We start from the raw sequence: 16,019 nt of genomic DNA on the forward strand, positions 1-16,019 counted from the left end.
CCTTTGCCGAACAAACAAATCTACATGGCTCCATCGACGGAGCCATGTAGTTTAGACGTACCCTAAGTGTGAAACCACTTTAGGAAGAAACACAGGATGGAGTCTGAACTGCACTTTGTTCTTAAAGAACACAGTGTACAGAGGTTCTGAAGTCAAGGCCTGAAGCTCGGATACCCTCCTGGCTGAGGTAACTGCACCAGAAAAGCAACCTTATACAAAAGGTACAACAGGGAACATGTGGCTAGCAGTTCAAATGGGAGACCCATCAGCCATGACAGGACTAAGCTGAGATCCCATGGGGATACCAGTTGGCGTACTTGTGGGTATAGCTTATCTAAACCTTTCAGGAAATGAATTACCATAGGTTCGGAGAAAACCATACAGCCCCCTCCTCCTGGGTGGAAAACAGAGATAGTGGTTAGGTGAACCCTTATGGAGGAGTCAGAAAGGATCTGTTGTTTTAAGTGAAGTAAGCAGTCAAGGATAGTTGGGACCAGGATGGACAATAGAGGATTCTAAGAACTATAAAAAAAAAAAAACTATGTACCCTAACAGCTACTAGAAGCACTTGCTAATGCAAGAGTGAAAAGTTCAAGCTGCCTTCACCGAGCAATAAGAAGGAATTGGGAGGTTGGCAGGTCAGCTAGGCTATATAATGAGTGCCATATCAGTGCCACTCCAGGGGTACCTAGATTGACCCCAATGGTTGCAGCTCAGCAGAATCTTCCAGTTTGCACACCTGATTGGAATGCACATGAACAAGCACTCAAAGAAGAATACAGATACTACCAAACAGACCTACAACTCATAATTCAAAGGTAATACAAACTTATAAACAAGATTATCATATTTGGCAAATTATAATGTTTTTGTAGATTCCTTACATGGCACTGCTGGTCAGATTCCTTGCAATATTATAATATTGGTGTTAACAATATCAGAATGTCCCCATAGTTCATACAGTGTCACAACTTAGTCATTTTTCTGAGAGAATATAATAGTAAATGAAATAAAGAATGCCTCTTAAAGGTATTGCTAATTTGGTCCCTGAACCACTGATATCGGAGTGATACTGATGTACAGTAATAAGACAAAGGAGACTACTTTAAAGATGAAGATGATGAAAGGAAAAAATCCCTTGAAGCCTCTTTAGTTTACATGACTTAGTGCATTTATGGCCTTTGCAAATTCTTACCACTTAACTACAGCAATAAATTCCTAAGGGAAAGCAAGAAATATAATCTAAGAGCACACTTCCTTAGGTAAAGTGTTTTGGTTAAGTAACATGTTTACACTGTACCACACAGTTTTTTAAGTTCAAAGAGTCTACCAAGTTTTTCAAAACAAACCTGTTACAGTGTTCAGTCAAAAGGATATCTGAACATTAAAAAGGATTTTACTGGTTCAACACAATGTTAATGAGATTTGTTTGTTTCCTGTTTTAATTTTAAGAAAGGAGTTTCTGATAAATATACATTTGCTGTTTTTATTCCCTCATACTATGAAAAAGATCAAGGAATTTTCTCTGCCAGCTGCAATAATGCCAAGTTTCCCCAGGGCATCCTTTCAGTTTTCCGGAACTATCACTACAGCATGTCAGAGAACAGCTCAATCTCTATGTCAATTAAAGCCTGGGCCCCTCTCTGCAGAAAGCTATCAGCTTTTTTGTTTTGTTTTGTTTTTGTTCTACCAATACATACACATAGAGACTGGAGAGACCACTGAACTGTCATCAGATATTAAACAATTGTGGTTACTATAACCTCTGCAGCTTTCAAACCAGTGACCAAGAGGTGGAAAACTCCATACCAGGTTGGCAATCTGGGAGGTCAGCGTGCCAGCATCCCTAGCTGATCCAGTTGTGAAGGCCTGTGCTCAAGAAACCAACTCTTTGAATAGTCTTGCCAGTTGTCAGTCTCCAATCTTTTTTTCCCAGGGAGGATTTATTAAGAAGATTATGGGAAGGAAGCCCGAGAATTGTCTAGGATTTTCAGTTTAACTTGTCCCCTTTTTCAGTAGATTTTCAGACAGGTCATGGAAACTATGACAGTATCACGTGCTGTTATAGGCAGATGACTGGAGAGGAAAGATGGTTCTAACCAGTGCTTTTTTTGGTTAAAAAAAAAAGGCAGGGTGGGGCCAGCATTGCCCTTTTAAGACACGTGGCCCCTTTAAGACATGCAGCCCAGCCAACTGTCAGACATTTGCATACAGAGGTTGCCGGTATACTCTGTTCTTTCCAGGTAAGCTCTGACTGGAGGTGCCAGTGCTGCGTCACAAAAAGCAAGCAGCACTGGTTCAAACACACTGGAATGGTCTCAGATTTGAGTTGAACTCTCAACTCTGCCATAGACTTTTTGTGACCTTTTGCAACTCATTTAATTTCTCTGTGCCTCATTTCCTCAACTATCAAATGGGGACAGTAATCGTTCTTTAGTCCCACCTCTTGTCTATGTTGTCTATTTAGACTGAAAGGACTCAAGACCAGAAACCATTTTACTAGGTGTCTCAACAATGTTTAGCACACGTGTCTCAACAATGTTTAGCACACTTTCTTCTTGGTGGAGATTTGTAGAGATCAAATTCTGGCTATGTCTAGACTGTAGGCTTCTTTTGGAAGAAGTTTTTCCAGAAAAGATCTTCAAGTAAAACTTATTTCAAAAGAAAGCATCCACACAGCAAAAGTTCACTGAAAAAGCGATCTGCTTTTTTGAAAGATAGCGTCCACATTGATTGGACGCTATCTCGTGTTTGTGATTACTATGGACAGACTGGCCACCAGGGCACCTGTGCTTTTTCCTGGAGGCCTCATCTTTCGAAACCCCCCCCCCCCCCAAAAAAAAACCCTCTGCCCCATCCACACATGCCCTTTTTCGGAAAGAGTTCTTTTGGAAAAAGGATTCTTCCTTGTAGAAAGAGGTTTACCAGCGTCGGAAACCCCCTGCATTCTTTCGACTCTCTGTCGAAAGAATGCAATTGCAGTATGGATGTAAATGTAGTTCTTCTGGAAAAAACTCTGCAGAGTAGACATACCCTCTGAAGGCTTCTTGTCAACATGTGTGAGCTTGATAGTACAGACAGACAATTTAGGCTGCAACGCGAAAAAATACTCTGCTACATCTCCTTTCCATCCAATTCAAACAATACAGTCTCTTTTGCTGTCCACAATGTTTAGCTAAATTTGCAATTTGGATATGAGCTAATTTATTAATAAGCAGATAGCTTTTGGTGTTCCAGTCTAAGGTCTCATTCTTTCCCACAATCCCAGGGGTGTCTGCATTCCTTTGCTTAATCAGACAATAGGTCATTCTTCTTCAACCACTGCTGCAGTACATTTCCAATAATCTGGTATAGATACTACATTTGTACTCTTGATAGGCATTGTGTTTTAATAAAAAATAGAGATTACTATTCTACTGTTATTCTACCATTTATTTGTAATGTACTCACATCCCAAGAAAATAATGTAACCTGTTTCAATATAAACATAATAATGCTGGGAGAGAATGGAATGCCACTTTCTAAAACTGCAACCATGAACAATTTTTAAAAATCTCAGAAATCACTGCAAATACTTACAGGCACTGAAATTACTATGTAATCTAATGACACTGCAGAAACTGGTGAGTTAAAAAGTAATGCTAATTATGCTAAAAGTAGAACACTTTAAAATTATAGGGATGTTTTCAGATTGTGGAGAAAAAACAGATATTTTAACTAAAAGGAAGCACAGAAATAAGGTTCATGGCATGAGGGTGAAATGCAAGAAGAAAATGAAGTATGGCACAAATGCTGTTTAAGCAATTAAAACAATGAAAGGCAAAACAGGATTGGATGACACACAAAGGATATCAAAGAATATGAACAGATATGGTAGAATAAAGAGGTGATAATTGTATTTAGCCAGAAAATAAAACTGTAAGGGAACAAAAATGGATCAAAACCAGATGAGTTTATCATTTAATCCAGGTTGGAACACAGAAAGATCATAAATTCAATTTGGGTGGTTTTTCGGTAGAGAACTCCTGAAAATTTGGTCCAAGAAAGTTTCATGAAGTAGTTATAATTTCATGGGTAAGACAGAGTCAGACAAATACACAGTTTTACATTCATAGCTTTTTATGTGAAAATGCGGGTGTCAAAAACAGGGCAAATTAGATTTTTAATGTGTTAATCAGTTAATGTCTTTATTCAAGCCCAGGGTAACAGTGCCAAATATGGAGCTGAATTCCAATTCTGCAGTCTCTCTCTCTAATTAGGTGGTGACATTCCTTTGTAGAAGAATGACTACTTTTAAATCCATGATTGAGTGACCAGGTAGGTATCTGAGGTGCGGATACACTCGTCCAGGAACCCTGCAACAAACCCCATTGCCAACACCGTCCACATATGTACACAAGCCATACCATCAAAGGACTTAATCATATAAGCCAGAACATCAGGGACGCATACAACTGCACTTTCTATAATGCAAGGGTCGGCAACCTACATGGGTACCATCAGTGGTATGCGAGCAGATTTTCATTGCTCCGCGCAACAGGGAGACTGAACTCCACTTGAGCCTTATAGCTGGCTGATGCAGACAGGGAGTTCAGCTGATTGGCGGGGGGGGGGGGGGGGTAAGAGCGCAACAGGGAGACTGAACTCCACTTGAGCCTTATAGCTGGCTGATGCAGACAGGGAGTTCAGCTGATTGGCGGGGGGGGGGGGGGGAAGAGGGGGGGGAGGAAAGGGGGTCAGGGCGTTTTCAAGCAGATAATCTGCTTAGGTTTAAGTACCCATTCTCCAGATACTTTCTGATGCTCAGTCTCCCACCCCTCTCCTTTTTTCTCTCCCCCTTCACCTCTCCTATTTATTTCGAGTGTTCACATCCCAAACTCATAACTCCGGTCATCTGAAGAAGCGGGCTGTACCCATGAAAGCTCAAACCACCATCAACATGTTTTGTTAGTCTATAAAGTGCTACCAGACCACCAAAAGGTGGGGAGGCTGTCTTTGTAAGTTAATTATCTACAGCTGCTCCCTGAGTTGCGAATGGCTGAGTTACGACTGTTCACACTTACGACCAAAGCTCCCATGGAGCGGTCGTAAAGGTGGTCCCCGAATTACAAACGCAACCCGTGCTTACGAACAACGCGGTCGCGTGTAACTCAATGGGGTCCGAGTTACGAACAGATCGAGTTATGGCCAAGTGTTTGGTCCGTAACTCATTCGTAACTTGGGAAGAGGCTGTATATTAAGGCCAATTTGCAATGTGTCAAATTTTAGCATAAATAATAGTTTTGAGGTCTCCCTTTGTAATCTGGTGTTAAAGTCTCTTTGTTGTAAGATGCATGTTGTCAGGTCTTTAAGAGAATGACCAATTTGATCGAAATGCTGGCGGACAGGTTTCTGTGTGTGGAGATTTCTGATGTCTCATCTGTGAGCATTGATTCTCTGGCAAAGTGACTGACCATCACAGAGGGACATTGCTGGCACAAAATGGCATCTCTCACATTATTGAACGTACAGGAATATGAGCTATATTGTATTGTATAACTACCCTACTAACAACCACAGGGCATGCCACATTAAAACTAACCCTGGAACTTTCCCTTGCAACAAACCCCGTTGCCAGCTTTGTCCACATATTTACTCTGGAGACACCATCACTGGACCTAACCACATCAGTTTTATTTATGGTAAAATTCAACACATTGCAAATGGGCCTTAATATAGATAATTACCTTACACATTACAAAGACAGCCTTCCCACCTTTTGATATTCATAGTAACTCCAGACTAGCCACTTAATTGACTCTTACAATAAGCAATTTCCTCCTTCCTTGTCCCCTCACCCCCAACTTCTGTTCTATGCAGCTGATTTGTTAGTCTGTTATTTTTGTTTACTTTTTTCATTGTATCCCTCTGTTATATAATGATCATGCCAATTCACTTTCAGAATATGATCTGAAGAAGTGGGTCTGTCCCACAAAAGCTCATCACCTAATAAACTATCTTGATAGATTTTTTAAAGGTAGTGTGCATACCTCTCCTTGAGCTGTAACTTATACCTCCAGCTGTAGTGTAGATGTACCCTGGAGAGATTACTTCGGCTGACTCAAGAAGTCTGTGATGGAGCAAAGAATTAAGCCAATGTATCCCAAAGTAAGAAAGAAAAAGATTCTTTTAACAGAATTTTTTGGGAGTGTTGCAGATATCTAAAACTCTGATCTTAATGATTTTTTAAAAATCTTGTGTTACTAAAACAGTAAGATCTGCATCTTTATTTATTTATTAATGAAGCTGCTGTAAGTAGGACTATTATTTACTTTAAAAAAATATCGACAGCATGCAGACCCATATATAGAAGTGAAAAAGTTAAATCTTGGCATGCCACTTTTGAAATGTTGCTGACCCCTGCTCTAATGTGATATATGCCATTAAGTGCAAGCAATGCCCCATGCCATGTATAATGGCCAAATCGGACAGTCTTTACAACAAAGGCAAAATGGAATCACATAAAACATCAGAAATAGTAACACACATAAACCAGTATGGGAACATTTTAACCTCCTTGGACATTTAGTAATGTCAGTAATTACAGAGAGAAACTGCTGATTTACAAATTTAACACTGGTACTCTGGGCTTGAATAACGACATTTACTGGTTAACATATTACAAAGCCAATTTATTCTGCCTTTGATAGCTGCATTTTCACACCAAAAGCTATAAATGGGACACATCCAGCCCACTTAATTAGCTTCATTAACATGGGTCCTACAATTGACTGGTACTCTTTTTGCTGTTATATATATCTTGGATTCTGTTATTTCCATTCCAACTCATCTGATGAAGTGGATACTGCCCATGAAAACCCGTGATCCTATATATTTTTGATGGTCTCCAACGTGCCACAGGACCACTTGCTGTTTTTAATGTTACAGACTATCACAACTACTCTAAGACTTTTTAACACGGAAAATGATAACTCACTCTCACAGACCTTGGGAGGAAGGTCAGTCCTTGCCTATAGACAGTAGGGATGGAAACAAGTAGTTGAGTATATGATTAACAGACACGCCTAGGACCCTTGTACTAATGTGATATATGCAATCATGTGCTAGCAATGCCCATTCCATGTATAATGGTCAAACCAAACAGTCTCTGCACCAAAGGATACATGGATGCAAATCAGACATCAAGAAAGGTAATACACAAAAACCTCTTAAACCTCCCTGAATACTCAGTAAGGCTACGTCTACACTGAAACGATACTTCGGGATACCAGAGTATCCTGAAATGGCTATCCTGCGTCTTAAGAGCAAGCCTACTATTTCGGGCTCGCTATTCCAATGTCCCTGTAAACCTCATTCCACAAGGAGTAAGGGACATTTTGGAATAGTGGGTTATTTCGAAATTTGGCACTATGTGAAATAAGCTATTTCCAAATAAGATACACAATTTACATAGCTCAAATTGCATATTTTATTTCAAACTACAGTGCAGTGCAGACATAGTCTAACATTTAAAAGTACCCATCCTTCTACAAAAAACCCCTTCAAAACCAGATTACAAACACAGCAGAGCTGCAATTCATTTGCAAAGGTAACACAATGAAAATTGGACTGAATGGTTCTCTCACTAAGGCTATTTTCCCTCTCTTGGTATTCACACTTCCCTATCAATTGCTGGGAGTGAGTCACATCCATTCTGACTGAATTGGCCTCATTAACAATGGTCCTACATTTGATAAATAACTCCCTTCTTTTGATACACTAGTATATATTTATATATTCCTACCTTTGGGATTTCCATTCCACTCATCTAAAAAAGTGGGTTTTACTCATGAAAGTTTATGCCCAAATAAATCTGTTAGGTGCCTCATTATGATTTATTTGTATAGCAATAGAGTTCAAAGTCTCAGATACAGAAACCCCATTGATCTGTGTACTGTACAAAGTTGTGGAACCAGACTGATTTCTTGCAAGGATCATCAGAAGGCTTGGAACTCAGGGATTTTAAACCCGTAATACAAATCTCCACTTGAGCTATAATAGTAGGCTATATCCTCTCCCAATAATCCACTAGAAGGATATGTGCTGCACAAGTTCTACTTCTCACTTAGTCACTAATTCACTGAGAAACGTTAGACAAGAACCTGAGTCTTTTTGTGCCTCAGTTTCCTCATCTATAAAATGGGCAGATAATGCTCATTCAATATTTTCAAGTTTTAAAATACTCACAAAGTATAGTATTAGTAGTGAAGTTGATTCTGACCACGTCAAATGTCACACATTAAAAAGTCAATAGTTTATTTTGTTATAATCATTTTTTCCAACAGATATTTAATTTTGACCTAATTCTCTGCTTCAGATGTTCAAATCCACTGAAAGTGACAATGCTAATAACTTTTTGGGGAAAAAAATCAGCATAAATTCCTTGCATTATTGTTGTATCCATGGGCCCCTGAAAAGATCAACACATTATCTGGCATCATTTCTTTCTAGCTTTCTTTTCCTCCTTCGCCTCTCCCCCCTTCTAAAGTTCACTGTTCAAGTACTATGATTGTAAGAAAGAATTTATGAGAGCACACCAATGATTCAATAGATTGCAAAACAAAACTGCCCTTGTGTAATGTAAGAATAAGAGCACTTCTATTTATTTATTTATATGTTTTTTATAATTGGTAAGCTGCCCCCGCCCATCATAGCCCTAGTCAAACTCCCACTCCTGGACTCTTCTCCAGGCCATTTTGTATGGGTCCCGCACATTGGGCTCATGTGCTCTTGAGCTTTTCTGGGCCTGAGCAAAATTCAGGCTCTGGCTCTCTAGGGACAGGCTTGGGGTGCAGATTCTGTAACACCTATTTGAAAAGCTGAGACTCTGCAGTCCAGCTGAACAGCCCTCTGGACAAGTGCTGTATCCCCCAAACAAATGGCCTAGGCCCCCTTTCACAGAATTCCAACTTTGCAGCCACTCTTGTTTACAGTTTATATCTTCAGAGATGTGATAGTTGAAGCAAAAAGATACAGGTCTTGCACAGGATTTCTAAAACTATTTTTCTTTACCATGGGCAGCACAAGAGATACATAGATTTGGTAAAAAAGAAATAGAACATTTATGCACCATTCCCTGTTATAAATTAGCTCACCACATTGAAGTATTCTTTGGGATATGATCAGAGTCCTTTAGAGGTCTAGGTTCTCTCTCGCAACTTTTGGCTTCTCCTCCGACTTAAGGAGTCTCTTTCTCCAGTGCCAACTGTCATTAGCCATGGCAGGTCCTGCAATCAAGAACTCTTCTCTCCCTTTGCTCCTCTCTCCTTCCCTAATCTTCCTTTATCTGTCTGACTCACCCAGTCATTGTATTTCAAGGGGCTGTCTAAAATCCTCATTTATTTATTCCCTCTGGTGGAGAAACTGCATTCCTTCAAACTCAAGTTCTCTGAAGAGAAAACTGGTTTATCTCGGGTGCAGTTCTTCTTTTGTTCTTTCCCACGAAACTTCTGATTAGGAGCTGACAATCTTTAACAACTAACCTATTCATAGACAGATGCCCCAATGCCAGCCCCCTTCCCTTACCTCAACAGTGAGCAAAGCATAGTCAACAAGTCTCAGACCGCCGCCGTATTAGTCTGTAACTTCAAAAACAAAAAGTAGTCCTGTGGCACCTTAGACAGAGATACACACACACACACACACACACACTTCCACTCAAGCTCATCTGAAGTGGATTTTGCCCATTTATTTATTTATATTATAGATAGATTGCCCAGTTTAGATAAGATAGATAGATAGAGTTTTCTACAATACTAATTTTTAGCTTTTTTAATGTCAAGGAAATTCACTAACAATTCTCAGCTGCATGGGACAATGTTCCCAGGAGTCCCTTTGTTACAAATTAACGCAAAGATGGTTACTCATTCTCTGCCTAAAGGTATCTACCACGCAGCATAAACTTCAGACATGGGCACTGTGAATCCAGACAGAGCACATCTTATCTAAACAATCTTGAGAAAATTCTTTACCTTATATTAACTGCAGTGAGGTCAAACCATCTGTGCATTCTTTATGATTAATTATAGTGTTCTTTCCTCCTCTCACCTCACTAACCTCCTTTGGAAGCCTCCAACATGCAGACAATGCTCAAATTAGAGTAGGTCTCAAAAAAGAACTCTTTGTTCTTCTCTGCAGACAGTTCAGCAAAACATAATAATATGTACAACTGCACTGAAATGATCAAGGTAGATTTGAAGAAATGATATAGAATTAACCGTTTTAGAAATTTAACCATTTAGAAACTTATGATCCCCACATTCTCATGTTCTTCTTTTAATGTGACAGGTATATCACAGCAGCAAAGTATAACACTACAATGCAGATTAACCTTACATTTCAGAAAACCGTTTGCAAAATGTTCAGTTTGGAAAAAGAGATCTATATTTAAAGTAAATCTAGTAAACACAAAATTATGTTATACATTCGGAAGGGGATTTTCAGACGTGCTCATCTCTGACGTAAGTCAATACCTGTTAATTGCAATAGTAGCAAATTAAGTCATTGTTGAGTGCATCCAAAAATGCCAGCCTCAAAGCATGAAGTGTACATTCACAGTTTTAATTTCATGTGGAGGTTGATCTATTGGATTAGATAGGGAGAAAAATTTTGTTTATTTTTTTCAAAGAAACCAACAACTTATGTTTTCTAAAAACAAAGACAGCCAGTGGGTTTGGATCAACAAACTTAAACAAGATTTGAGATAATTATGTAAACTAGGTTATTTTGGGTAGATGGGACAAGGATTCATTTTCAAAACACAAGCCAATACTCATTGTTCACACCATCATATTAGCAACTTGAACCTGAAATCTGAGTACCTACCAAAAATTAAAAGTTTCTTTCCCATTCCTGTAACTCAAGGCAGTAACAACAATTTCTCAAGTCATCAGTACATGAAGTGCACTGTGTTTAGTACTATTTACAGAAGAATCCAAAAATATCCCAAACTTTAATGTTAATACATCACACACACAAAATTCTCCCTTTCTACCATAAATTGTTCCCAGCTTGTAGGCCAGGGGTGGCCAACCCACAGCTCGTGAGCTGCATGAGGCTCTTCAAAGAAAAAATTGTAGCTCCTGCACCTGCAACTCTTGGCTCTTAAAGGGGTAGCGTGTTTGTCTGAAAGACAGAGCCGGAGTTGCGGCATCCCATGAAGACTTAAAAAATGGCCGCCTTAAAAGGGCAATGTCTGCTTTGCTTCTTAAAAGGGCAAACTGTTTTGGTTTTTTTTTTTGCTCGACCAAACACAGCAGCCATTTCTCCCTTCCCCCTCCCCTCGGTTCTTTGCACTGTACCCAACACTATTTTGGTTCTTCGTCTGTAATGGGTTGGCCACCTCTGTTGTAGGCCCTCTAATCAGCTCTCAGCAGTGCCTTATTCTGCTCCATTTCAGGTCAAACAGGATCGCTACCTCCAAACTAGCTTAGCAGGGGATGCCATGGTCAAAGTACAAAACATCAACCAAGGACTGAGAGCCTCAATAGTCTTAGAACCAGACTACCACAGCAGCACTGAGGACAGAGAAGTGGTCCATTGCATCATAGTTCAACATGTGCCACTAGGCAACTTTTTTCTTCTTCTATTATATAGTGCACTAGATTTCATTAGTTTTTGGAGGAGCCAAGTATGCTTTGTTACAATGGAAATGGAAATGTTTATGTTCCACTGGTAATGGGAAAATATCTAAAATAAACCCTTGTACAATACAAACAATATTTTGCTATGAGAAACAGTAATTAAAAAAACCCCATACAGAAGAGTGCCTCAGGCTGATCTAGAGAATACAGGCCACACTTCCCTGCATGAGTAATACAATACAATAAAGAAGAAAGTATTACCTCATTTTCTCTAAAACACTGTCAAATAATTTAGTTTCATCTAACATACATATAAAGAGGCAGTCTTCTCTGAAATGAGATTTAACAGATTAAAAACCACAACAAATTCATGATTGTAAACTCTCTTAAAACAGCTTTTATGGCTTTTTTTAAACTGAAGTTTAATTGACTACGTTATTTGTTCGCCAAAACCTTGTAAAATAGACCATTAATATTCTGAAACAGGAATTCATTTACAGGTTGGATCTCCCAGGTCCGACACCCTGGGGACCTAACTGGTCCCTTATAATGGATTTTGCCAGACTGGGGAAAGTGATTTCTGCCCCTTATTTGCCCCTCCCCCCCAGCAACAGCTTCACTGCCAGCCTCCCAGCCGGCTTCCCTCTGCCGTTGGTTCCTCAGCACAGGACTCCCAGCCCCAGTGGCAGCCCCATCACCGCAATCACAGCCCTGCTCTCAGGCTCCCGCCACACAGCTGCACTACTGGGCAGCAGCAGGGATGCAGTGCTCCTGGTTGAGCTGCCAGGTGGCCTAGCTGCCGGGTTCTCGGTTCCATTGCCAGGGCAACCCTGCTGGCTCCTGATCTTGTTGAGTAGTTTCGCTGCCAGGCAGCAGCCCTCCTACTGGACTCGAGCCCACTGGGCCTGCCTGCAATCTCCTGCCTCCCCCACACTCCGCACTACCCTCCCCCCACTCTGTAGTGTTGTCACTGGGCAGCAGCCCTGTTGCTGGACTCTTTGTTTTGCTACCACAGGGCAGTCCTGCTACTGAGTTCCAGTCCTGCTGCAGGGCTCCCAGCCACCAGCCCTCCACGGGATTCTCTGGTCCTGGAACAGACCAGAGTTGCCAGACCAGAGTCTCCCAGTTAAGAGAAGTTCAACCTGTATTATATATTCCAAGACAAGTCAATACAACTTTTACAGGGGTGGTCTATATTTTAAATTATTTCACCTTTAATTTGATTTTTTAAATAAAAATAGCTCTCACAGCACTATGTTAACAACGGAAATACCCATGAAAATATATGAGATAATGTTGGTCATATATTCAATGAGAACTTCTAAAAACCACATGAAAGATATCAATGGGAGGAAGTAGAGTAATATTATTCTACTGGAAAAGGAGAAAATAAATGTATTAGTTAGATGTATTGAAGTCTGCAGGGCCTACTGAAATTCATCTACGGGTACTTAAGGAACTAGCTGAAGCAACCTTAGACCTGTTAGCTATTATCTGCAAGAATTCATGGGGAAAGGGTGAGATCTTAGGGGACTGAAGAAGAGCAAAGCTAGCGCACAGGGGATTATAGACCAGTCATCCTAACTTAGATACCTGAAACAATACTGAAACAAAGGGTATGTCTACACTACCCCGCTAGTTCGAACTAGCGGGGTAATGTAGGCATACCGCACTTGCAAATGAAGCCCGGGATTTAAATTTCCCGGGCTTCATTTGCATAAGCGGGAAGCCGCCATTTTTAAAACCCCGCTGGTTCGAACCCCGTGCAGCGCGGCTACACGGGGCTCGAACTAGGTAGTTCAGACTAGGCTTCCTATTCCGAACTACCGGTACGTTCCACGAGGTGTACCGGTAGTTCGGAATAGGAAGCCTAGTCCGAACTACCTAGTTCGAGCCCCGTGTAGCCGCGCTGCACGGGGTTCGAACCAGTGGGGTTTTAAAAATGGCGGCTCCCCGCTTATGCAAATGAAGCCCGGGAAATTCAAATCCCGGGCTTCATTTGCAAGTGCGGTATGCCTACATTACCCTCCTAGTTCGAACTAGGAGGGTAGTGTAGACATACCCAAAATTACTAAACAAACAATCTATAATCATGGAGATGACCGGGTTATAAGGAATAGCTAGCATAAAACTGTAAAAAACTAGTTATTCCAAAGCAACCTCATTTCGTTTTTTGACAGGGTCCCATGCTAGTTAGTGGATTGAGGGTGGGAAGTGGTGGAAGTGTGTATCTTCATCTTAGTAAGGCTTTTGACTAGGGATGTCAGTATGTAGTCAACTACATGATTAACCAATAAGACTGGGCTTATCGGGTAATCCTGTCAACTACATGCATTCCCCCCTTTCTGCCTCTGTATCTGGGGGAGCGAGAAGTGGAAAGGTGCCTCTGTATCAGAAGCAGCAGTGTGGGGGTGGGGCAGGGAAGGCTGCCACAAAGTAGCCTCTGCCTGTGCGAGGGTCTGAGCTCCCTCTGGACAGAGGCTGTTCTGCATCCTGTGGAAATTCAGTAAAGACAAGTGCAAAGAACGGAGAAAAAAAATCAAATGCACAACAACAGAATGGTAAAGAATTGGGTAGGTGGTAGTGCTGCTGCAAAGGATCTGGGGGTTATAATGAATTACAGATTAAACAGGAGTCAACAATATGATGCAAGCTCTGTAAAAGGCTAATATACTCAAGGATGCTTTAACAGGAGACAGTGCTTAATTTGTGCCAGGCCTTGCCAGTGCTAAACCCCCGCATCTCGAAGCTTGCTGAATCAGTTATGAAACAAAAACAATTGCTTGGGACCCAGAAGCTCTTGTATGTAAAAGACAGGCAGTAAGCTGTCCCACTCTACTTGGTGAGGCCCCAACACAAGTGCGGTCTCAAAATCTTGGCACCATGCTTTGGGAAAGATGTGGATAAATTGGAGAGTCCAGAGGAGAGAAACAAAAGTGATGAAAGGTTCAGAAAACTTGACCTATAAGGAAAGTTTAAAAAAGGTTTAGTCTGGGGTAAAGAAAACTGAGGGGGGACCCAACTATAAATCTTCAAATTAAGGAAGTTAAATTTTGAGTAATTTACTAGTCGAGTAGTCGATGGAATTTCAATCGAGTATTCGACTAGTCGATAGGCCCTTATGCATCCCTCCTTTGAAATGTACAAGAGCCTCTTTTTCAGAGGAGGAATGTGGAACTCTGCGTTCGGCCCAGGGCCAGCAGGAAGTCCTGCTGAATCCAGGCTGCATGTGGGCATGACAACCTTGAAATGTACAAGAGTCCCCAGCAGGGGCTCTTGTGCATTTCAAAGTGGAAACGCCCGCATGGAGCCTGAGGTCAGCGGGGGACTCAGAGTCTCCTGCTGACCCCGGGCTCCATGCTGCGCTGCCACTTTGAAATGCCACATGGATCCCAGAGTCAGCTGGGGACTCCCCAGTTGACCCCAGGTGCCACGCAGCATTTCCCCAGAACCCGGGGTCAGCTTGAGTCCCCCACATTTGCTTATCGACTAGTACTTAACATCCTTACTTCAAATATGTTAAGTGATGTTGTAAAGAGGATGGTGATCAATTGCTTTCCATGTCCACTGGATGTAGACTAAGTAGTAATGGGCTTAAGCTTCAGCAAAGGAGATTTAGGTCAGATATTAGGAAAAATGTTCTAGCTCTAAGATCATTTACATACTGAAACAGAGTTCAAAAGGAAGTTCTGAAACACCCACCATTGGAGGCTTTTAAGAACAGGTTGGACAAACATCTGCCAGGAATGGTTTAATCAGGGGTACTAGAACTAGGGTGCGTGGAGTGCTGTAGCATACCCTGGCTTGAAGTGGTTTCCATCATATGCAGGCTTTCTAGCTGTGTCAATGGTTTTCAGCACCTCCACTTAGGGATGTAAATGACTAGTCGACTGTCCGATAAGCAAATGCTTATCAGATAGTTGGCTAGTGATATGACTAGTTGTTTCCTCCCCCTTGCTGCCTCTATCAGAGAGAGGCAGCTAGGGGGGAGCAGGATCCCATACTAGGAGGAGCCTTTTTAAAAGACGGCTTCCCCCCAGCACCGGGGGGTGGGGGGGAGAAGAGAACAGGCAGGGATGCAGTGGGAAAGTGGCGGTGCTTCCGCCTTTGAAATGTAGCAAGACTGCTTGAGTACCCCTGCAAGCTGTGCTCCCCACAGCACTTCTGCCTTTGAAATCTAGCAAGAGCCCTGCTAGCTCTTGCTACATTTCAAAGGTGGAGGAACCCTTATTGACTAATCGAATAGTCAATGCAAATTACATTGACTATTTGATTAGTTGATTAATCTAAATTTAGCATCCTTACCTCCATTTAACAAATTGTTCCAACACAACGGGATTTTAGTTTACTTGGTCCTGCACAGTAAAAAGGGTTGGACTTGATAATCTCTCAAGTTTC

At 41.3% G+C, this 16,019-nt stretch overlaps 1 protein-coding gene across 5 annotated transcripts in view; it reads right to left on the reverse strand.

The window, feature by feature from the left end:
- LHFPL2 (LHFPL tetraspan subfamily member 2) overlaps positions 1-16,019 on the reverse strand; it is a 210,769-nt gene that overhangs the window by 135,587 nt on the left and 59,163 nt on the right. For 3 of the 5 annotated variants that reach the window (XM_075932327.1, XM_006119134.4, XM_006119138.4), the window contains exon 1: positions 9,135-9,332. The exons of 1 other annotated variant lie outside the window; for it this stretch is intronic. The gene's annotated coding sequence lies outside the window, so the exon portion shown is untranslated. One more of the 5 variants, XM_075932324.1, reaches the window with a different exon arrangement.

This window comes from Pelodiscus sinensis, chromosome 6, assembly GCF_049634645.1.
Source record: "Pelodiscus sinensis isolate JC-2024 chromosome 6, ASM4963464v1, whole genome shotgun sequence".
NCBI lineage: Eukaryota > Metazoa > Chordata > Testudines > Trionychidae > Pelodiscus > Pelodiscus sinensis.